The 25948-nt window shown below is 41.9% G+C and overlaps 1 pseudogene; it reads left to right on the forward strand.

Moving 5' to 3' along the window:
• The first annotated feature begins 10473 nt into the window (after window positions 1-10473).
• LOC119745170 lies at window positions 10474-19070 on the forward strand (annotated as a pseudogene).
• Window positions 19071-25948: the final 6878 nt, after the last annotated feature.

The raw sequence follows: 25948 nt of genomic DNA on the forward strand, positions 1-25948 counted from the left end.
TGTTTTGCTGTGTGTGTAAAATTTCTTTTCGTTGGTGATTAGTTGTTGTTTCAGTACATCGCAGTGGGCTAATGAGCAAAGTTTTCTCAAAAAAAAGTTTTTAATGAGCACATTTTGGGTTCACCGTTTAAACAGAAACCCCCTAAACCGAACAGTGTCTTCCTGAAACGACATCACAGAAACAGCGCCCTCACTTGTCCGCGAAAGCATGGACATTCTTTTTTTAAATGTTTAAACGCAAAATTCTTACTTGCTACTCGAAATAAAATGACGTGTGGGAGTACCATTGTGCTGTCGTGTCCAAATATGCTATGTGTAGCATAGTGTGACTGGTGTGCGTGCAGTTCCTTGTCTCCGTGCGCCAACAAAAGAGGGCGCCCTTTTTTTCTTTCTTTCTTTCTTCCTTACGAGTGCAGACTTCATGGCTGAAGATAATCGCATTTTACCTAGCAACGACGTCCCATGACGGGACATTTCGCTGGTTGACGCGCACCGTTCCTTGTGTGTGACACACGTACACCAGGGGACTCAGTTGTACTATGTACACGCAGTGCTAGTGGTGGCTGTGCGGCGTCGCGGCAAAATTGCAGTCAGGCAAGATGGCGTCGGTCGGTCACCCCAACTGTACTTTCTTTGCCGGTGAGGGTACTTGTGAACGGAGCGGTATGTAAACTGATTAGCCAGCGTCCGCCTCGCAACCTTGAAATCATCGGCCACTCTTACATCATTGGGGTTGTGTGATTGGCTAGTGCGTGGCCAATTCTGATAAATTAAGTACGAGGGGGTCGGCAGCGTGCCTTTTGGCCGATTTAATTTAAATACGTGTGTGTTAAACTTAAAGCGAGAGCTTAGAAACAACTAGCCCTGTAAAATGTAGAAAATACCGAGTGGTGCAAATTCCTTTTTTAATCACTTAAATATTCGCTTAAAGACAAAATTCGCCCAAAGTATTCGTAAAAAGGAGAAGAAAACAAACGCAAATTAGCTTGTCCAATGTCAATTTGGAAACTGATTTTACCAACAATATATCTTTGCTATCTAATATCTACAAACAAAGTAGGCAAAGCTTCCGACGTAGACTGGCCAGCTGCTGTTTGGCATTGACGGCAAGACGCTCTGACTGACCCTCGCGTCGGCAAGCTTTTTTCAATATCGATCCGACGTTGGCCGGTACACGGTCCCGCCGACGTCGTTGCTTCGGACGTGTCGACAGTATCATTATCCCGCCGTCGTTGGTCAGATATACCGTAGACGTCTGGACGTCACAGCACCGACGTTTAGGCATATGACGGCAAGACTTATAAGGACCGACGTCGGCAAGACGTTCTTAGACCGACGGCCTTTTTAAAGGGCGTCGTTGCGACGTCTGTGAGACTAACTTGGACCGACCCGACTTTGCCGACTGACCGTCGACCAAAACCGACGTCGGGCCAACGTCAGTGTGCTACCTGGGAGTCCATTTCATAGTGTTCAAATGTGTGCAACAACCAGCTGCATGCATCTTTCGATGCATCTCATTTTTTTAGTCGTTCCTTAAATACTGCGTGAAACATCATAAAATTTTCATGAATTTTGACCAAAGGTTTACATGGATAAACTAAGTAGGTTTAAGGCAACTAGTTCGGGCCTTCAAAGGGGAATTCCCTTGTACTCGATGTTATTGAAGTAACTCTCAGTCAACAGCCTGCGTGTGTGTATGTTGTTGATGTTGGGTTTTTTTTTCACCTCATGCCTCCGCGACTATTCTTTTTTTTTCCCTCAAAAGTTCTTGATCGAGTTCCTTCCGCATACCGCTCAACCATCAACCACAAATTAAACTGCGAGACATAATAAACAAAAAAGAAGGAAAGAAGAAAAACTGTTGGTTTGCTCAGTACAAAACGGCTTATATTTGCAGTATGGCGCAATGTCAATAAAGGCCCTGTCACACTGTCTGCCGGATCTTATATGCGCTCTCACTGCATCCTTGAAAAATAGCTGGGGCGCAAAAACAACTACTACATCGCAGCGACAACTACATAGGTCGCCAGATGGGCTCCAGAGGGTCTTAATGGTCTCCGATGAGCGCAAAGGTCTTTGGACATGCTCAAAACAATCGCAACACCTCTGCGCTCTGGCCAGGGCGCCGTAATGACGCAACTCGGGCGCTGTGCAAGCGTGAATCGTGCGACATTGAAGTGGCATTGAGGCAGCCTATAGGCGCAAGGCAGTCGATGTAGTCTCCATGAGAAAGTAACTCGACTGCGATGAACTTGTAGAATAATTTTGAAACTGGACTGTGTATTGACCGTTTTGTCGTGATATTTATACAGCGCAAGTGACGTCACATGAGCGTATAGAGAGCGCGACGCGAGATACTAGGACGTATCAACAGCGAGCAGAGCGTAGTGTGAACGCAGTGACAGCGCAGCGGCAGCGACTAGATCGAGTAATTGAGCTTGACAGGGGCACATAGAGAGCGAGTTGAGCACATCGTAAGCGCGGGAAGAGCACAGTACGAGCGTAGCTTGAGCTTCTTTGAGACAGAAAGTTGTCATTTTCTTGCGTCCTCGCTGCGATTGTTAAATTTATGAAATATTTTTGGTCGCCGTAAGGTCTCCTATGAGATCGCATATAATGTGACAGGCCATTAAAGAAAGCCCAGTAGCCCGTTCGTGCCGTGCTTCATACAGTTTTGACAACGTATGAAACTTCTCCAAATGTCCTTTGATTTCCGCATTCCCAATCGTCTCCCCAGTTTTCCTATAATATTGTCATGCATGTGGTGTATACCATGGCCGGATGTGGCACATTCAATGGCGCTGTGAACGGGTAATCCTACACAATAGCACTGCCCGGCTTACAATCGACATTGAGTCAGAGACACACATGATAGTTGTTAAGTCTTGCACCAGGAACTAACGCGATGTACACTATGAAAGCACTCCAGTTAAATTTGACTAAACCACTAAAGTCTATATAGTAACCATTTACAACTCTGTCAGGGCTGGCCCTGAAAGCAAGTCCAATATCACGTTATCAGCTTGAACTGGTTTAGCCTTTAGTCAAGTCCCACGCACTTACCCGGACACGTGACGCACAACGGATGCTGACACGTAAAAAGACTAGCACGAGCGGCAAAGCCGCGAGGGCCTTTACCATCTCGTGGAGAACGCTTATGTTTTTCTTTACATTTGTTTACCGATTTGGTAGACATGCATAATGCATTACCCGTTGTGAATTGACCAATGAAAATGCAGAATTACTAACGTAAATCAGCCGTCGTCTGGCGCCAGACAGCACGCGCGCCATGGCGCGCGTGCTGTTGCTGGTAACCGCAAACCACCGTTAGATGATTGGTTTATATTGCTTGATGTATATTACGTGAATAAATGAATAAGTGCTTAGTTCCACGAGATAGTAAAGGCCCTCGCGGCTCCGCCGCTCGTGCTAGTCTTTTAAGGTGCCAGCATCCGGGATGCGTAATTACGTGTCCGGATGGTCCGGGTATAGGCACGTGGGACTTGACTAAAGGCTAGAACTGACAAAGTTCGCTGCCATATCTTTGGCGCTCACTTGGTTGCTGGAGCATAAAAAATGTAATGATGGGATGAATTTTCTTTCCATCGAGGTATTGACGTGTCCAATGATGGAGCTGTAAAATAAATTGTCATTTTTATTGGTATTGAAGCGTGAATTTCTAGGACCCGTTTGAATGTTGGCAAAACCAGTCCCATGGTGGCTTTTGTTCACTTGATGAAAGGACCCGCACACTTATTATTGTTTCAATTTGACGTGACAGACCATATATTTTCAACTGCCAAGTACATACAAACAGCCAGGGTGCGGACTGGTCTATTTCCTGTTCGCGACGAAGTCTGTCCAGACGTTTTCTCGTCGAGTATATAGCCGTCTGTCCGAACTGCGCACGAACCATATCGTAGATTGGGAGTGAGAAAGTAACATTCTGATAAACGTGACTGAAGAAAGGTCCGTTAGATTGTTCGACGTCAGGTTTAGCTTGTTCGACATCTAGAATGGATGCCGGAAAAGGAGTGAACACATACCTGTTGATGGTGTTCGCTTTTCTGTTGGTTTTGATTGACAAGTTTCCAGTCAAAGCTCAAACTAAAGGTAAGCCTATAGTGTAAAACACACCAGCATTATATTGTCGAATACGATGAATTGGCCAGCGCCATCCGCTTTAATGGGGGTCTCAGTATGGATAACTGTTGATATCCGTGCCACGTTTTTAGTAGACTGTAGCTTTATCGACAATTGGGATTTTCGACTGAAATATTTTGGCGGGAACTATACTTTTGAAGAGTTAAATAAGACTTAACACTAAAGGGGCCGGGGGGCGGAATGATACCAAAAACATAAAAAATTCCCGGCGCTACGCGCCGTGAAAACTGAATTTTCCCATAACGTATAGTGTACACAGAGCAGAATTACCATTCGTGCATATAAATAGTTAATTAACCATAATTCCAAAACCCTTTGACCTAGTCATGAAAGTTCTTGGGTATGTCCATGATAAGTTGCTCTATGAATGAATGTATTTAGTTTCAAAATTGTTTGTGACTCGATGGCCGAGATCTAAGGGGGGGGGGGGGGCGGAATCCCCCCCACCGGCTGAGAGATGGTCAAAATAACCCGGCCCTTTTATAGGGTTAAGGGTTTGCATGGTGATGAGTTGTGTGGTTCTGAGAAGAACCAGTTGATTATTTAACTCGACGTTTCAGACAGTATGCTCTATTCGCCATTCCCCAGCAGGCTGCCGGACTCTTGCTGGTGGAGTAGTTTAAGTAGTGGATGCTACGTTCAATAGTCCGTTGAGGCGGGAGATTCTGAAACACGATGCTAAGTTCGGTGGACCGTTAGGGGACTTTAAGGCGGGAGAACATAATCAGTGCGTTCGTTAAGGGAGAACATATCGAAGAGGAGAGAACTTAACTAAGAAGTTTTGAAGCATTTTAATCAATGCAAGAGTGTTAGGGGATTTACACAAGAGAACAAAGGCGACATTTTTGGGAAGGGATGGATTTATTAGGCATATAATTAGGCCTATAATTGTACAGGAAAATAAAGCGCAACAAGCTTTAGCAGGTTGGGTCTGGACTTGATAATTGATTTCTTGTTACATACACACGGGGAATTTCCAAATTGATAACCAAAGGTATCGGTATCTGTACATGATTTGAACTGTCGGCCTCAATAAACATTTCAATTCTTGAAGTATGTACATTTCATTGTTTGAAGTATTGTTTGAAGTATGAACATGTCATTGTTTGAAGTGTTCATTTAATTGATTTCATTGAGAAACTGTATTTGTTTCCGCATAAATATCGCACTGTGTACCAGTAGTACGCTTTGTACCTCAAGGAACAGAGATAAGTCAATGATCCAGCATGATTTTCTTGAATTCAAGGTAACTAAAATATTAAGTTAAGTACATTTATTAGTGAAACTTGTTAAGAATACTGCCCACAGTTATTTGTATCGAAAAACAAAAGGAAAGCCTGAGAAAACAACGCAGGGAAGAAAACTAAAACTGCCAGAATGAAAACCAACCAACTGTTGATTCATCAGAACTCAGCAATTATTAATGAAAATTTCAATCCGTTTCTAGGTTGGGCAAAGATTTTTGGATTTTTTTAAAATTTGGTTGGTCATATAAAACTTGCCAGAAAATCCCTTAAGCAAAATCAAAACTTTGAATTCAAACTTTTTTTGAAATTCACTACACCCTATTAAACAGGAAAAAACACTGCAACTTTTTTTTAAGTAGAGCACTAATTCTAATGCCGCAAAAGGTGTGTCATTTTGCTCAGTGTGATCGTGCTCTCGGGGTGCAACTCAGTGATCAATCCCCATACTTCCCCAAAAGTCTTTGAAATGTATTTAGAAACTCTCACAGGTGTTCAGGCTGCACAGAAAAACAATGATCAAGATGTCGTCTTTCATTTTCAAATACCTGTACCCAAAGAAAAGACCTCCCCTAAAAAGGAATGATATTTCCCAAACTGTAAAAGTACACCCTAATAAAACATTAGTCAGATTTGACTAGAAACCAGTTAAATTTGACTACAGCTATTCAGGGTCAGCTGGATGCAAATGAAAATTAGTCAAACTGACTAGATTTTTCCAGTCAGTACGGCCTTCCGAACGGACGCATTCCCTAGGTCACCTAGATCACCGCTCGTCTAGGCTTACCAAAGGTTTAAGTCAGGAGGCCAGGGCGACCTGTGTTTGTGGAGCCCGGTTACAGCGCCACAATACTATGACTAGAACAAAATTGATGGATTTGACTCCAACTTTGGGTATTTGCAGAACTATAATTCTTATGATGATCGCACTCCAGGTAAATTCTTTGACGCCTACTAAATGTTATCGGAAAACGGGCTCTGTCTCGAGCGATGCGCATGCGCGTCTATTTTGCATATGTCTGTCCTCGGAAAGTTGATAAAAAAGAACCCCCTAGGTATTCCATATAATATAAATATATACCAAATTTCAATTTGGAGAAAAAATAACGAAACACAATTCTTAAAGCTGTGATGAAAATGTTGTAAATGGAGGCAAGATAATGTGTAGTAATGTGTATATAGCGCGCTATTTTTATGGGAAACTTTAATAGGGTGCTTATTTTGGTCAATTTTCAGTGAGTGATTTTCGCGTGGGACGGCGGCCCGGGCTTGTATGTACAATCTTTTTTATGAAAGACTTTCCTGCAAGGCGGCCAGAGTTTATGTGCACTCGCACTTGCTCTGCGCAGCACGGCTGTTCTCGGCTAAGTTTTGCAGGTCTATTGGGTGGCCCGAGTCCCAACAACCAAGTTATCGTGTTTATAACATCAAAAATCAAACAAACAACCCAACAACTCAATAAAAACAAACTTGCCTTCCGTGCAGTGTTTGTTTGATTTCAAACCGATTGACAAGTTGAGAAAATTGATCCGGGATCGACGCATCAAACCCGGATCTAAAATTTTGCAAAAGGCACTTCTTAATTCCTGTTCTTATCGTATTGAGCAAAGAAACACTGAGTAGCACATGCATGTTCTTTGTACGGCATACTTGAAACAAGACCATAAATGTTGTGGGTCTGATTTGCCCTAAGAAGCCAATGCCAATTAATGGGATATTTCGTGAGCACATTTTGCAGATTGTAAGATTATATGCTAACCAATGCAAATAATCACGACGTGGTTTACTTATTTGACGTTACCTTTAAAGCCAAATTTTTATTGTCGAAGATTAGGCCTACACGGAGAAAACGCAACATTTCATGAGTTCACAATTAGCTGCAGCTTACTTTAATTTCAAATTGTATAAAATTCTACAACTGTGTGCAGTGCGGGTCTCTCAATCAAAATATTCACCTTTGTAGTCGTGGAAATGAAAGATGTCAATTGTTTTTCCTTAGAAACACAATTATTCCACGATGTTCAGGTGTAGTACACAGTCATATTTTGAAGATTACAAATGTCAATAAATCTGAAAATAAGAAAAATCAAAATCATCCTTTGTCCCCACTATGGCCTGTGCCCATTTCTGTCTCATTTTGGCTGAATGTCTCACAAATAACATTTGGAAAAATAATTTGAACCGTTGATGAACCTATACACTTATATTCAAATTCCATTTTACTTTTGTTTATCTGTAGGTTCTGGTTTCGTTTTGTGTTGGTTTGAGAGTTAATGAAAATCATATTTTTTTCACAGTAATGATCGAAAATTTGAGCTGAGACAATTTGTGATATCTGAGATGATTCAAAGTGATTCAAAATTACAGTTTATGATGTAATCTGAAATGTCAGTTTAGGCCTATATGCAATACGTATAAAGGAAATTCTTATGTGTGCACTAAACAGTGTACTATTAAATATCCATTAACCCCATTATGCTTCTGTGATCTAAGTTTTCAATCCACCAAGTTTTGAGTTTCGGTCGCATTTGTAACATTTTCATTTATAAAGGTGTGGCTCAACAATTTGCAAATACAGCCAAAAATGCACGAAATCAAACCTTCAAAAGACACTAAATGTCGAATAAATTAAGACTGTTGCTGTGGCATCTTTATCGTTGTTACCTCTTTTTGAAAAACACCTTCTCCTCCCCCCCCCCGAAAATGTGGTTCTGGATCCATTTACTTTTAGTTTTTTGGGCACTAGATCTAAGCTTGAACTTCCCTACTGAGTCACAGAAATTTCTTTTGGTTTTGATAGTTCGTTTGGTAGGCGGTTCGGACTCCATGGAAGGTCGAGTGGAGGTGTTCTGGAACGGTACTTGGGGGACGGTCTGTGATGACTTGTGGGACCTACGAGACGCAACCGTTATCTGCCGGGAACTGGGTTTTCGAGAAGCTTATGCAGCTCCCCATGAAGCTGCATTTGGTGAGGGAACCGGAGACATACTGTTGGATGATGTTGGTTGCACGGGTAACGAGGAGACGGTGTTTGACTGCCCGGCAATAAGGGGATCGGGACACAACTGCAGGCATGGCGAGGATGCCGGGGTTCGATGTAGTAAGTTGTTGACAACGGACTGAGTTTTTTTACGAGAACGAAAATAAATTTTATATAAACGCTATCTCCAATTCGGGTTTTTGTACTATTTAACACACATTCACTGCCTTTAACGCTTTCATAAACGAGACAGATCCAAACCAGAACTTCGCAACATTTACCCTCCGCAGCCTCTGCATCCGACAACAGCGGACATTTCGACATCACCATTGATGCAGATGGTTCTACACACCATATTAATGGCATAGTCAGTTTGAATATTTTTTTGTAAACTCTCCACACGCTTTGCAATACACTGCAAGGGATGCTTGCGGCTATACTCGCAACTAGCCCCATAAATGTGGCCAATTTACTGGACTATCTCCGTAAATAAGGGCCACACTTGGAACATGTACCCGAAAATGTAGAACTTTGTCAATTTTGAATTTCACATTTAGTCTTTATTTGTAGTTTATTTACGCTTTAGAAGCGTACTCACCCTCTTTATAGCGATAGAAACTTGACTATGCTTATCATTTTAGTTTCTGGAAGAATCTTGAAAGGCGTTGGATGATACCAGAGGGGGATTAGTCAGAAGGACCTCTCATTAAGCCTTGACTACGTATAGTTAACATCCGCAATAGCCATGAAAAAAGGTCTTGAATACTGACTTCAAGATGATTGAGTATTGTCACTGTCTCATCTAAAGCCCGGTTCATACTTGGCGCGAAAGCAAACGCGACTTTGTGTCGTCAGGGCATGTATTCGCGATGCGAATTCGCACAAGTTGAACACATTTCACCTCCGGCGAATTTCGCATTGAATGCTCCACTGACGTCAAATTCGTTTCGCATCCGCCTGTCAAGTCTGATATCTGGGTCCTGCCCCGAAGGAAATGGAGGAGGCTCCGGGTCTATCTATATTCGGCATCAACATGGGCCTACATGTAGCGTATTCCTCCTATGGGGTGAAGATATGGCGGGGAACCTATTTAATATAAATTGATGTGAAGGTTAATCATATTTTCTTTCAGATCCTGATCAACCGCCAGAGATTACCTGCCCACCCAATCGGACGATTCATACAGATCTTAACCAGAACTTCGCAACATTTACCCTCCCCGAAGCAGCCTCTGCATCCGACGACAGCGGACATTTCGAAATCGCAATTGACTTGGATGGCTCTACACACCGTGTTAATGACGTAGTCAGTTTGAGTCTTGCAAACTCCCCATACGAACTGCAATACACTGCGAGTGATGCAAACAACAACGTTGCAACGTGCCGCACGCAAATCACCGTTCTTGGTAGGCAATTATCGTGTTACATTATATCACAAAATATAACTCATGTATTAAGATTATCTTTAAATGTATTCTTTCTAATTTTTGCTGGATCCGAAGTGCCGGCCTCCCGTCCTCTGACTAACTCACTGGCTGTGTCACTGCAGTACTGATCCAGCACGGCTATGCATATCATGTTACTTTCTGGAAGGATCTCAAGCCGTAGCGTTGGATGATGCAAGAGGGGGCTAAGGGGCAGAAGGCCCTCTCATATAAACCTTGAATACGTAGTCAACAATCCCCAATAGCCATGCAAAAATTGTCTGAAATGCTGACTTAAAGAGTATTGGCAATGGTTTACTGTCTCATCTAACTAACTTAGTTCGTCAAGTCTGATTTCTGCATCCGTCCCGCGAAAGGAAGAGGTCATGGCTCTGAGGATCAGGATCTCCTAAAAGGTGAGTATACGTCGGGTAACCTACACATATATATTGGTGTCAATATTAATAATTTTTCTTTCAGATACTCAGCCGCCAGGGATAACCTGCCCACCCGATAAGACCATCGAGACAGATACAAACCAGAACTTCGCAACATTTACCCTCCCGGACGCAGGCTCTGCATTCGACAACAGCGGCCATTTCGAAATAACCATTGATGTTGCTGGTTCTACGCACCGTGTTAATGAAACGGTCAGATTGAGTATGGCAAACTCCTCATATGTACTGCAATATACAGCGAGTGATGCAAACAACAATGCAACATGCCGCACGCAAATCACCGTTCTTGGTAGGCCTTTATTGTTTATATTAAAATACCACAAAATAGCAATATTCTTCATGCAATACGATTCACTTTGAATGTTTTCTTTTTAATATTTCTGGATCCGAAGTGCCAGCCTTAGTTTGTCTATCTCTAACTAACTCACCGACTGTGTCACCGAGTACAAATAATACCCCGTAGCTACGCCGCTGGCTGTATGATGCAAGGGCTAGGAGGCTTAGGGACAGAAGGGTCATTTAAACCCTGATATAGTCAACATCATCCCAATATAGCCATATACTGGTCTGGATTAATGATTTTAAGACGATTGAGAATTGTTACTGTTGTCATTTAACATTAAGTCGTCAATTCCGATGTCTAGATCCGACCCGAAAGGCGTGGGTAGGGTCTGGGTCCAAATAAACTATTTTCGATCAGCGAGTAGCATTCCTCAGGATAACAGGTATGTACATTTTTATGAGGATTAATAGTATTTACTTTCAGAAAATAAGCCGCCAGTCATCACCTGTCCATCCGATCAAACCACCGAGACGGATACAAACCAGAACTTTGCTACGGTCATCCTTCCTCATCCTGTCTCTGCATACGACAACAGCGGATGGTTCGAAATCACCATTGACGTAGATGGTTCCATGCATCTTGTAAATGACAGCATCAGTTTGAGTCTTGCGCAGTCTGTGCACACATTGCAGTACACTGCCAAAGATGCCATCAACAACGTTGCAAACTGCAGCATGCAAATCACAGTCATAGGTAGGCAGTCATGTCAAATGTTTACACCCGAACACTTTTCTGCGAAACCATATACCTCCAAAATGTTGCATTTCTTCATAAGTGATGTTCAAAACATCGATTTTTTTCAGGACATCGATTAATTCAGCTGTTTTTAAACGTTATAAGCCTAAACTCCTGTTCGTATCGTCTGCATGTGATGCGCACGTGTACTAAACTTAATCGTGCTTGATACATCTTGCTAGAAACCCGTCACTTTTACGTCGACGATCAATTAACACAGTTGTCATGTGACCCGGTCACATGTCACTTTTATTCTCTCCTAACTAATCTCTTTGCGTCACAGATCTGACCCCACCTACTTTCACCACCGGTTGCCCGGGCGACATTTATCGTCTAGTGGACCTCAACATAGAATCAGTCCCCGTGGCGTGGCCTAACGTGACAGCATCAGATCCAAACTCGCCGTTGCTATGGAACTCCAGCCATCACCCTGGTGACATGTTCCCCGTGGGTAATGTTACCATGGTAACCTACACAATCGCAGACCAAGACGGGAACGTTGCGTCTTGTAACTTCACGGTGACAGTGACAGGTGTTTACCTTTCTGTAACTATCTCATGTTAAACTTCATCAACTTGACTTTGAAAAACACCGAGCAATGGGATAATAACATTTTCATTATAGCTTATGCGGTGCTTAGGCCTGTTGAGATAGTGGAAATGCCATCCCGTTTCGTTATATAACTTATTGAGTTGCCGTATTTGATTTTATTTCGCTTTATTTGATTCCATTTATTTGATTGCATCAAAAGTTAACGTGTCTAACGACAATGAATTAATCATTCAATTAACTTATGTTCAATTGCTCAACTGAAACCTGCCTGCCGACGTGTTTGAAGGTTCCATTGATTTTGTGTTTGGTGAACACACAAGTCAGTTTGTCATCAGTTGTTGCGCCTCTCTCCTATGCAAGGAGGGATCCAAGGGGTGGTTTGGGTGGTTAACCACCCCCGACTGACCAATGTTAATTACATTCGTATTTACATACTGAAAAAAGACCAACATTTCCTGAAGTTCCTTGAATAACAAAATCCTCCATATTACAAATCTTGATCTATTGCTGCCAGGTGTTTCGTATGTTTATGCGTTGACTGCAACTCCTCATTTCAGAATTCAGAATTCGCCACTGATATATCTTGGACGGATTAATGATGTCTTAAAGAGGTTGTGGAATGCTCGAAGACATTTCTGTCATTTTTCGGGTATATGTAGCCTAAGTTGTGATGAAATAAAAACGACTATTGTGTCTGTCATGAAATGAGTACAAAAGGTACTTTTGAGAGCTGTTTTCAGGTCATGTTTCGACCCGAACGTGCAATTTGTGTAAAAGTCGTCGTTGGGGGCAGCAAACAAAACATAGTAAATCGTGACGTAATAAACAGGACTCGTTTATACAACGCTGCATCGGGAGTACCTTTTGTACTCATTTCATGACAGACACAATAGTCGTTTTTATTTCATCACACCTTAGGCTACATATACCCGAAAAATGACGGAAATGTCTTCGAGCATTCCACAACCTCTTTAATACTGCCTGCTTTGGTTGATATCACCTCTTTTCCTCAGGAGTCGGTATAACTTGTCCGGCAAATATCATCGTCTCTGCAAACCCCTACAACTTTGTCAACGTGTCGTGGCCTCCGCCAAGCCTCAGCTTTAATGGCTACGACCAAAATGTCACCGTCGTCAGTGATCATGAGCCAGGTCAAAGCTTCCATATCGGATCAACACTGGTGACAATCAGGATTCTTGAAGTGATGAGCGAATGTCAGTTTTTCATTGCTGTCGAAGGTGAGGAAATTCTGGATAATATATTGAAACAAAGTTGAATATCAACTGAGTGAGAAATTGTTGCAAAAAGAACATACCAAACCGTGATAAGATAAATTGGGTACTAATTATAGTTAATACATGTATGTTTGTACCGTTTCAGACAACGAGCCTCCTACGTTTGATGATTGTCCAGCTGACGTCACTATCCCAGTCAGCTCATCGTCCAATCAGGTACATCACAGGTGGATTCCTCCAATGACCTCTGACAACTCTGGTCGTGAAGTGAATGTAACTTTCAGTTGCTCAGGAGCCACAGCCGATGACTGCCACCAAGCTGGTAACGGAACCTTTTCAGTTGGAGGTTCCACGATGACATACAGAGCTGAAGATGCGTCTGGAAATGAGAATGTTTGTACGTTTACTGTGACGGTTGCAGGTTAGTGTCCAATTCAAACTCTTTATTTTGATTTTTTTTGCCGTACATATTCATTGGCTCCAATGATCTGCTTTTGTTCACTCTCATAGGCATGAGTAGAAACTTGGGCTCTCTCGGATTCCAGCCGTCTAGCCACGTGCTTTCCTAAATAAGAATTAAGGTTTCTTCCTCAATTTCACAAACAGAATAGCTCCGCAGGTGCTTAGTCATAACTTTTTGGTCTTCTTTCTCAGTTGTGAAACTCGTCTGCCCAGCCAATTTCTCGGCATTAGCAAGTCCTGGCTCGACCAGTACCAGTGTGAGCTGGTTGGAACCGGATCTAACTGGATGGGACGGATCTACAAACTTCACCTCAAGTTGCAATCCTGGTGTTGAATTGTTGATGGGAACTCATCGAGTAGACTATCAGCAATGGTTTGCGGCATACAACCTGCACTTCGAATGTTCACTCTTTGTTGTTGTACAAGGTGAGATATGAGTATTTGAAGTCTTGGCAAAGATAGTTCAAGAGTTTGTTTGGACCCCTATCCAAGAAATTTTAAAAATAACTGAGTGAGAGATTAGTAAAACGCTTTGTCGTGCTTTCACAACAGGTCAGTGCCCAACCAACACAACCAATGACGGTCTGAGATGGCCTGTAGCAGTAGCTGGATCCACTGCCAAGTCTGTCCAACGATGTCCACTGACAACTGAAAATGGTTTGACTTTAGAATCTGTCACAGTTTTTGAAACCTTCACCATAGTCCAACATGTTCCTTGTTCTGCCTGATGTATCCATTCTTTCTCGAAATCTTCGCGATCGTCTTTCCACCTCTTTATGTTCTTCCTCTTTTTTCGTTCGTTGTTTCTTGGCCACAAGTCTCACTTATATCGCATTTATTAGCACAATTCAGTTTCTTCTGATAAAATGGTTTTGTTCATCTGCATTACTACGTTTTGATGACCCTAAATGAAGCTGGTGAACCCGTAGCCGTCCGAAACTGTTCAAAGTTGGAGGCTCCTCTCTACTTCCGATGGGAGGAGCAGCAGACTCGTGGCTGCGGGGACAAGAAGGAAGTGTCTCTCGAAAACGTCGTCAAGGTAATTTGTTTTATCTCAGGACGTTAGTTGATCCAAATTAGATAATGGCTAAATTTTCAGAAAGGCATTCTAATATGGTGGCTCTTGCAGAGAGGTCCTATTTTTTGATTCACAGTGTTTACTTGAGCAAATTGTGAAAAACTGCAGGCAGATGCGGTGTTTTAATAAGCTTAGATATGAAGATGTGACCATGAACCATATTCGTTGGCAGGTTGAGGTTAGCAAAGGCAATGCAGTCGAAGTGGCCGAGTTTCTAGCCAATCAGACGTCAGAGTCATCTAAGGAGGCAGCAGATGTTGCGGTGGTTGCCAGCATTTTGGAGAACATCGCTAAAGCAGGATCGGGGGACAAAGAGGTATGTTGAATAACCATTCCGGAGAGCGGACTTATCACATGATTCAAAGAAAAAAAGGGCTGTGGAACAGCGATATGGTAGAAATATATGTAACTGAAGTTTAATTATAATCATGATTTCTTGAAGGTGACCAAACTAGTGCTGGAGACTGTCAGCAATGTCATCATGAGTGTTGGGCCTGAAACTCCTGACTCCGAGCCCACTCACATCGAGGCCAACATCTCCTCAGCCATCGTTCAGTCCGTAGAGACTCAAATCTCCCTGACACTTCAGCAAGAGGGTAAAGTCAGTATACGTCAGGACTCAATCCACGTGGAGGCGGTCAGTCTTGAACCAAACCAGACCGGGAACGGACTCAGCTTCGTGTCCGTGAAACAGTCAAATGTGACGTTTCCTGGACAAGGGTCACCGCAAGAGGGCACCCTTGCCGGTACCGAGGTCGAGACTTGGTACTCAAGTGTGATACCGAATGATCTCGATGTCTTGGCATCGGCTCGGTTGCCTGGCAACATCATCAATTTGTTACCGTCCCCTAATGGTAAGTTAATCATGTGTGATCAAAGATTATGTGAATAATCGATATCTGATAAGATGAAAGAGGGTGGGGCTATGCCAGAGACGCACTGCTGTTCCTTATTGGAAGTGGAGTTATGATGGAAATATTGGCATAACCTAAGCCTCCAGAATTAGATTTTCATAGAATCTTAAACATCTTTCAAGGGATGACACTATGAAACGTTGTTTGTTGATAAGATTTTCGGGGGAAGTGCAAACAAATATGAGAAACGTACCTCTTTAAACTATTTCTTTTAAATGTAGCTCAGCTGAAAGCCAGTTTCCTGATCTACGCTGATGACACGTTGTTCCAGTCAGCTTCGATCAGAGAGCATCGATGGGAGGGTAACTCGACTCGTAAGGTCGCTGGATCAGTCGTCTCACTGACTGTGGAGAATGTTGAACTTGTCAACCTCACAGAACCAGTCGTGATTGAATTCAAGGTGATCATGAGAATATACCTGTTTATCCAGAGTAGAAAACTTCAGTATTAAATTAGGGCAAATTTTTGCCAACTATAAACGTTAATGTCCATTAAGCTAATCATTTCAAATTTTGCCCTCATTTAATTTTGTGTACCTTTTATCAATCTTCCGATTTCGAAACTTAGGAGGAATCAAGCGAAGGCCAATGCGTGTCCTGGGACTTTGAGCTGGAAGATGGAGTCGGCGATTGGACAACAGATGGATGCGCGCTTGCTGAAGTGACCAATAAGACGATCGTGTGTAATTGCTCTCATGCCACCAACTTCGCAATCCTAGTGGCATGTATAGTTCAATTTTATTGTGATTCCAAACTTCTTACATAAAGCTTTTTCTATTTAGGAATGCGACAATTGCTGGCTCAAGGTGATAGACTCCCGCAGGTTGTACCAAGCTTAGACCATGGAGCACATCACAAAGCAAAAGAGTACCTCTTTCAGTTCAAAGAAAGAGTGACACTACTTTAAGCCATACGAAAAGGGAAGGTCGGTTAAGTCAGGAAAAGAAGGACATTTATCGGGAAAAATACATTGGTCTATAGAATTTACATGATTTTCCTGTTTTAACATTTATGAAATGCCTACGAAATGCCAAGGCCAACAAGACACTTTATCTTTACCACATTTGTAATTAGGAGATCATTTTATTTTGTTGGATACATAGATGCCATATCAGGAATATTGTCTGTATTGGTGACTGGTTTGTCGTTCATTTCAGGATGTGAAGGGCCAAGCACCTGATGATAAAGATGACACTCCTGCTAAGCGAGCGCTTGATGTCATCAGCCAGGTTAGCGCTGCACTTTCAATCATAGCTCTGGCTATCACGCTGATCATATACTTAGCTATCAGGTAAGATCATTGTAATGAAACGATACAAAAAATTAAACACAACCATGTTTCTCTGTAGCTTATTACTCATACGTTCCATGTGTTGTCTTGTCGCTCTAAGACAGTGTTAAAATTTCAACAACAACAAAATCTTTACCCTTTTGTAGGAAACTGCGAATTGGCAAATCTCGTCAGATATTCATCAATTTCTGCTTCTCGTTGTTCATGTTGTACATCGTCTTTGTTGCCGGCGTCGACAATGCTAAGGTGAGCAAGGTTACATAACGCAGGAAACTTTTCAGTTTAATTTAAGGGACGATAGATATCTAGAGCCACCAAGAGGTCAAAAGTGGCCAGGACCGGTCGGTAAAGTCAGTTTCCATATCTTGAAAAGCACTCATTGTAACGTCCTTTGTAAATAGCATCTTGATTTTAAATTATACCGGTTATATCTACTTCAATTTAAAAGGGCTCCGGAGGTGGTTGTGTGTTCGTGGCTGCTTTACTCCACTACTTGACTCTGTCCACTATGATGTGGATGGCCGTTGAAGCCAGGAACATGTACGTCAGTACGGTGAAGGTGTTCCCAGAAGACGCGCCTCGATACATGCTCAAAGCTTGCTTCATCGCTTGGGGTACGTTTTCTGTCTAAAGTCAAACGTTTTTTCAAATGGAAACCAAGCTAAATCATTATCATCAGTTGAATCAAGATTTGAATCAAGTTGAATCAAGAATACGATTTTAATCTCCCCCTTTTTAGGTTCACCATTGATTGTGTTGATAATCACATTGGCTGCAGCATCACATCACTATGCCAACGAACATTAGTAAGTAAATGATCATGCTAGCTTGTAGATTCATGCAATTAGTCACTATCCTCTCTCTATCTAATTATTATTCTTATAGAGAAGTTCCCGAAACGTCGGCTTTGTCCCAAACTCCTGCTTACTTCACTGTATGCTGGGAATTTAAGAACCTTCTACAATCTAAACTACTCTAAATTTTATTCTCTTACGAATATGATTTTTTACTCCTCAAGCAGACCTTGGACCCATAATGAACTGAATTCTCCAAATGTATGTCAGAAGTCTTCAATTTTTTAACACAAGCAGAATTTTGAAACAAAGGCAACGTTTCGAAAATGTCCAAAGATTTATACAGATGCGACTGTAATACAATATGCAGGTTATTTAGCACTGTATTAAAGCTTGTATTACCTACCTAATATTCATCCAAATGATCATGAATATTCCTTCGTTTGCAGCTGCTTCCTTGAGCCTGGTCTTGTGCTGTACCTCGGCCTCCTTGCTCCCATTGGTCTCATCCTCCTCCACAACATCATCACCTTCATCTTGGTCATGCGCAGTCTCCTGAAGGTCAAAGAGGCATCTCGCTCCCAGCAGATCTCCAAAAGTCTTCAGAATGCCGTGGCAATCTCCGCCCTCATGGGCTTGACCTGGTGTTTTGGGTTCCTGGCCATCGAAGAAGCGACTTTTACCTTTCAACTCATCTTCTGTTTGGCTAACTCCTTGCAGGTAAATGGAGGGGAGGCATTTTAACTGATTCAGGATGGCTATTACAACAATACCCAATGGGTAGGATATGGCCCATTTATTGGCCTAAAGGGATAGTCCTATACGACAGCACTGCCCAGTACACAAGGTACAGTCAGTCAATGAGTTAGTCAGTGAGTCAGTTAGTCAGTTAGTGATTGAGAATATACTCGAGTCATCTCGATCTTGCAAAAACTGCCTGATTGTGAAGTCTACGGTTTTATAAAAGCTCGTTGAATTTAACAGAGCACGATCTGGAGAGTCTTATCTCAGGCATTGTTAAATGTTCACCTTCTCCGCTCGTTTTCTTTTCAGGGCGTGCTTGTGTTTCTCATGTTCTGCGCTCGACGCGAGGAGGTCCGCGACGCCTTTGCACCCTACATGAAGTGCATCTGCTGCGGTCGGGAATTGCACTTGCCAAAGCGGTCATATGACGTGGCCTTGGTTGCAAGCACTGTTTCTCACTCCATCAGTTCCCCTTCTAGCAGTGTCGTCACCAAATTTGACGTGTCCGCTTCTGACTTCCAGGAGAACGTGGTGGTCCTCAAGTATAAGACATATGACCAAGACATCTGAATGAATTCCTTGGCAAAGTGAGGGGACTAAAACACTTAAATTGAATTTCATTGTTGACAAAATGCAGGATTGAAGAACGCCATATTCCGGTTCGTTAGTAAAAGCGTCACGCACGCGCGTGCACCACTGATTGCTAGCGCCCATTGGATAACCACTCAAGTTGTACGGCGTTATCTTCCGGTTCCAATTCTTCCAATGCTGCTTAATGACAAGTGGGCGTGGTTTAAACTGAACTGACGAACGAGCCGGATACATTTGACAATGGCATACAGCTGGTACAGAATGACAATACCTCCAAGTAGAATTTCAAATTGAGTTGTAACTTCGAGTCTCGACTGGCCGATTAGCAAGGCATTTATCAGAGATATGAATGCGGCACACAATAATAACTTTTTCGCTCGATGAAATTTAATCAAGATCAGAAATGAAAGGAGTTTGTCCTTTATACAAGAATTTCTTTGATTGAAAAGGAAAAAGCTTACAAAATTCGCCAGGTCTTGGAAAGGAATGGCAGGGAAAATTACAACAGATTATAGTATAATATTGTGTATGCTTCGATACAGTTTAACAAAAACACATATCTTATTCAATTATATATCTATACTTTTAACGTTGCTGAGTGTACCTATTAAAGACAACCTCCTAGCATAAAATGCTAACATGAAATGTTTCTACATAAACTGTGAAAAGTTGGGCATGCTAATTGCTCTGTCAGGAATTTTGTCACTACTAGGCCTCCTTGCAAATTCGCAACAACCGCAATCGAATACCACGTATAAGTTAAAAAGCATGTACAAAATTCGCTGAATCTTTCATTATCATACCAAATGATAACGACTCATCTTGGGAGCCGGGGACTGCATGATCAAAACTCCTCCGATGATTTTTTTCTGCGTTACAATTGGGGAACCAATATGCTTTTGTGTGGGTTGATAGTTATATACTGACTTAAACAAGGATATAGGGATTGATATGTACACGCAGATTATTGTAGATGCACATTAGGCCAAAAAAAAAAGTCTCCGGTTTCTGATATGGAGCTTGCCCAAAAAGTGGTGCGGCGACGCGGCTTTTTTTTTTTTTTACCTGATTTGTTTTGCTTCAAATGTGTGCTGATGACTGCAAATGGTGCCCGACTAAACTAAGTGCAAATATATGGGAGTCCAGAGAGGCCACATAAAGCTTATTCTCGACCATAACCCAATCTAAAAACAAGTTAAAATTGTGCAGCAGCAGGATTCCAGTCAAACCAGTGAGTTTGGCGGTTTTGAGACATCATCTTTCATTGAAAAAAACCTTTTTCATTTTGCCGACGCGCATGGCTACGGCGACGCGCGCGCATACCAGAAACCGGAGACTTTTTTTTTGGCCTTATATATATCGTATATTTTTAGGCCTACCCAAACTTCATGTTTAACCATGCGAACAAAATGAAGATAAACAGAATGAAATACATAGTAAAAATGAAATGTAAAACATATGTTTCCGTAAATATATATGTACTATTAATGATAATGCAGACATTCCTTAACTGTAAACAAAGATTTGATGTACGAAGCCTCTTTTTTTTGAAATTTTAAATACGAAGTACCCAGAATGATTGAATAATGTTTTTACGGTTTAAATGCACTGCACGCAGATGATTGTCAATTTCATTGTTCATTTAATGATTATGCAGATACTTATTAACTGCAAAGTTTTGTTATACGAAGCCTGTTTTTATTGAAATTAAAGGACCCATGTAAATGTGATTTTTTAATGCAGTCCTTGTTAATGCACCTTCGTGTCCCATTTATTCAACCTTATTTTCAATTTTCATTTTGCCATGTATAAGTGCATTTTGGTGTCTTTTGGCTTTTATGCTAATCCGAATTTGCATATTTATGAGCAAAAACAGTGTCATTTCGGGTAGAAAAATTGCCAGAAGTTTGGATCTTTTGCTGTGGTATACTTCTTTTCGTTGGTGATTAGTTGCTGTTACAGTAGGCCTACATGACAGTAGGGAATGTGGTCTGCATTCACTGTTAGATTTATATACTGCCCTCATCGTCAAGTATTTGCCACTTTGCTTTATTTATCACTAGCTAGCTGTGGACAGCCGGCGGCGTACTCCAAAGGGGGCATGAGGCAGCACTAATTTTTCAAGGGAATTTGAATACAGATCTATTGCTTTTGCGCAATTCAAAATTCCCCACCACCACCCCTAGTTACGCCACTGTCCGGCTGCTGATAATGTCAGTATGTTGTATAGAGGTTTACACGCAAATTTTAAAAAGCCCTAAGTTGTCCGGCGAATAATGGCCCTACTGTATTTTTTTAAATTTTTTTTATAGAAATGAACCTTCCAGACAACAGTGAGAATGCTTATGACATTATCCTAATGGGTGTTTACAATTGGTCATTTATTGGTGACAAATGTGAGGGGTGTATACGCCGTATATTACGCGGTCCGTCGATCTTGATCAACGTAGTTGAAAAAGTGGCACCGTTGTTAGTACTTCACTGAATATTCCAACTTGCACCGAAGCGCCAGGTATCCAGACGCCGTTATTTCTACGCCTGGGATCTGTTTTAATTGGTGGTTAGTTTTAGGGAAATACGTTAGGGAAAATGCCAACATGTGATTTATCTATTTAATTAATTTCAACAAAAAGTAATGATTTTTTTTTTCAAATAGGGGCCTAGGCTAAAGGGTGAGATCGCGCAGCTCAGATAATGAGATCAATGGAAATGTTCAATAGCGCCCTCAATTATCAGTGTGATAAATGTGATCTTATACCCTGTTCATTTCACGGTGTGCGAAGGGAAATCTTTTACTAAAAAGTTCCACGATAGTTGCACCCTGAAAAAAACACTGTCGTGGAATATAAAACACTATTTTGACAACGAACGACAGACGACGCCATTTTTGAAACTATAGATTGCAGACCAGTAAATAAATTTCCATAGACCCCAATGATAAATGCCCCCACTTCAGAAATTCAGAAAAAAACAACTCTCCAAGTTGTTCAAGACGTACATCAAATTAACGCATATTTCATCATCTTTCATTTTTTTCCAATTTATGGGGGGGGGGGGGGGGGAGAGGGGAGGTCATCTCATGACTTTTGGGAGAAATTTTCATCCAAAGATGATCACCCCTTAAAATAGTCCTCAAGCCAATCGCCATTTTGAAAAACGATTTTGAGGGCACGGGGCCGGCGTAGGCAATTTTGGGCCAATTTTTAGGCCTGCACCCTGCAAACGCCGGTAAGTCGGGGAAAGACACGTGTCCTTAACTAAATTGTAAACCATTTATATATGTATTTGTCTTAAAATTAAAACGTGTTTGTGGTTGTAGTTATAATGATTTCAAAGTATCGTCAGAAATCGTTAAAAAGTTGCAAAGAGAATCCTTAAACTTTGTGATTATTGTAGGGTACTGCCTTTGGTCAAGCAAAGGACGGTGGATCTGAACGAGTAAAAAACAAGGTACTTAGTTAGTAATTACGTTGGAAATAATTGCGTACTCTGACTCCACTTGTTTCCAACAATTTCTTGCCCCAAAAAGTTGTTTCCTGTGTAATTATTTCTTTTACTTTCCCTCCTCGACTCTCACCCTCTCCTCTCATCCATTCGTCTTTATTTATCATTCACTAGCCTCAGAGAGATCTAAGAGATTGGGATTCAATTCTCAGTCTCGCCTTTGAAACATACCGGAACTTACATAGGCCTTCGCCTACCTACCACCCTTATCCACTAGGCCACTGCACAAGCGCTTGAGGTGTCTTTGGCCGTATTTTAATGTGCCCATTGAAATAAGACCAATGAATGTTAAAGGGAATATACATCATTTGCTTTTGCTGTAATTTTCAGAAATGGATGGAATTAGGGAGTTGGAAATATATAGCAAATATAGTTACACTGACTTTTTTGAGGTTTTGGGTTCAAAAATGCTATAAAAACCAGGAAAAACAATCATTTTCCTGTAGTCTGGTTCCCTGACTCCATTTAAGAAGAAACAGAGCAGTTTACATACATTGGGGAAACGGTAAGGTCAGGGAACCAGTCTAGCTGGCTTGTACCCGTTCATAGGTGTGTAATCGATTGCAAACAAGTGCGATGGTCAATTGGGGCCAGTATTTGAAAAAAGCCAGTTTTTTCCAACGCTGGTCGGCCGATCAGCGTTGGAAACTAAATGTTTAAGATAAATGAATTATTCATATGATGAGACATATTGCAGTTTTATTGGCTCGTCGATATGTGTGCGCACCACAAACTCTAGACTCTCAAAATGGCTGCCTCCAGCGTGTGATGTCCAACGATAATGTGCATCCAAAATGTGCTACAAAAACACATTCGCATTTCCAGAGTTTCCTTTGTTTGTCTTCAATGAAATCACAACGTGAGGTGAACACTGATGTGTTTGGCGGCAGATAAGGCCAAATAAAAAAAAAATATGTTTAGCGTAAATTGAAATGTCCATGTAAGGTAATGTTCGGAGTAGCCCATGCGCCGCGTGAAATAGCGCCCTCAGGCGAAGAGCGCTCGAAACGTGTTTATTTTACGAAACGCAATATGTTGCGCTATTCGCTCTTTTCACATTTCCGCCATAGGCATCTGGCAACTTTACACAATAAAAATAACCGGTTCAGTGCTTCCAGTGTCGGGGTTTAGATCACTGAACGGGCTATTTTTATTGTGTAAAGTTGCCAGAGTCGAGGCTGTGCATGCCCAACATAATGGCGGAGCGTGAGAAGAGCGAATTGTCTCCAACTTGTTTTCTACAAATTTCGTTTTGTAATCAGCATACATATCACGCATTGGCTCTCAGGTGAGTTTATGAAAGCAAGCAAGGATTAAAGAAATTTTCCATGGGTTTGAACATTTGGGCAAATTGAAAAAAATTGGCAAATTGAAAATTAAATATCTTTTGAATGAGTTAAACACCATCCTGCTGAATCCAGGTTGTATGGGTTGGGAGGTGGTAATGCAATCTCATATGCATGGACATACATTAACCAATGTTGTTGAAGCTGTTATGCATCATTATATCTTTCCAAAAATGCCTTGAATTGTCATGGAAACGACTATAGAGGGCGCTATATCTGAATGAATACAATAATACATAAGTAGAGGTTTCGTGATTTTGCAGTCTGAGTTGCAGTAAAATAAAAAAGGAAAATCCAAAATACATACAGCAAGTTTAATTAATAATAAAAGGTTTCCCCAAGTCCAAGAAGTTTAATCAGGTCATTTAATTGTCAATCATTCATAAGACAATTGTTGATTCAATAAACCATATTTAAATCATTGTGGTCCCAAATCAAGTGTCCTGTTGTGCTTATTTGACTTATTGAGCAGAGTTAGCCAATCAATTCTTTGGCGGTATATTCCCACCAAAACGAACTTGTATCCCTTTGCCTTGAGGCTGTTCGTTACTCTCCGGTCCGAGGAAGTAACTGGGTTCGGGAGCAATCCGCCACAGAAGCAAACAGATACATAGTCTAGGGGCTGTTCTTGTTTGATACGCGATAACTCGCCGCCGCGATAACCGGCCACAGCGAGAGCGCGCTAACACGACCAACCAATATCACCCACGAACCCGTCAGAACAGCGTCAAGGCCACTTGCTTAAATTCCCCCCCCCCCCGAAAATGGGGAAAATTAGTGCGCATGCGCAGCTTCTGCAGGTAATTACGGTCCATTTTCAGTCCCACACATACTACACACAACAAAAGAGTTGACCAGTGGAATTACACAAAAGTCTTGCTGCATCTTTTATACTGGAAGAAATTTGAGAGTTTGCTTCGGAACTACTATGGATTTTTTTGAATTGCGCGCTGCATATATTAAACCAAACAGGTGCGCGCGCATTACACAACCAATAGCAAGTGGCCTAGGGGTGCACACCTGTAAATAGGCCAAAAATCCGTGCGCCGAGCTCATGAATAAAAGTTATACCCTAAAAATATTCTGTATTAGAGAGTTTAGAGAGCCATAAATTTTGGGAATTGAAGAGATTTGGTAATGAACCTCTGGCCCGAACTTGGGGCTTCCAATTCTGAGCATTTCGGATGCTATTGGGCTCGTAAGTGGCGCTATTTTGCCATGTTGTGGAGGGATCGTTTTTCAAGATGGCTACTTTTCCGCTTTGGGGAAAATAGGGGTCGTCTTGTTGGGTGAAAATATCTCGAAAAGTCAATGGTCAACCCACCAAAAAATGAAAAGAAAATGAAAGATGACACATTGATCATCATTTTTCTGTGTAGCTTGAATACCTGTAAGAGTTCTGAGTATTTTAAAAAGAATTTATGAAAAGAAATATGCGCATTTAGCACTGGTGTCTATGGGATTTTTTTTTTTTTGCAGGGTTGCAGCTAGCCGCGATAAAATTTTCCACATTTTCCAAATATGGTCATTTTTTTTTCAATGGGCCAATTATGCCAAGCTTCCATGTAATCCTCACCCCTACTATACTCCACAAGCCTGTAGACTCCCATTGGCCAGACCCTAGCCACTGCAGAGTAAGGAGTGTTGAAAGACAGAAGCCAAGATGGCGCCTAATGCCTTTGTGCAGTAATTGGAGATCTTAGTGGCCAACCCCTAAGTGCCGCCGATCTCTTTGTGTCAACCCCTCGTGCCGCCCAGAGCTCAGACAGGTTGTAAACAATCCCGGACGATGTAAATGACCTATATCTTGTGCATGTCCAGGCATGCGGGGTAATTGACCTAGAAACACGTGTGGTGATAAAATTCTCCCCGTGGCCATTCCGCGTAAGGTTTTTGGGCTTGAGGCTCGAAGGGCTAGACGCTGTTCTGACAGGTTCGTGGGTGATATTGGTTGGTCGTGATAGCGCCCTCTTGCGGTGGCCGGTTTTAGCGGCGGCGGGTTATCGTGTATCAAACAGGGACAGCGTGTAGCCCCCAGACTAACAGATACATACAAATCAACACCGGAAAAAAAGAGAAAGAGTCGCAGCA

The sequence above is a fragment of the Patiria miniata genome, unplaced genomic scaffold (assembly GCF_015706575.1).
Source record: "Patiria miniata isolate m_02_andy unplaced genomic scaffold, ASM1570657v1 HiC_scaffold_7, whole genome shotgun sequence".
Taxonomy (NCBI): domain Eukaryota; kingdom Metazoa; phylum Echinodermata; class Asteroidea; order Valvatida; family Asterinidae; genus Patiria; species Patiria miniata.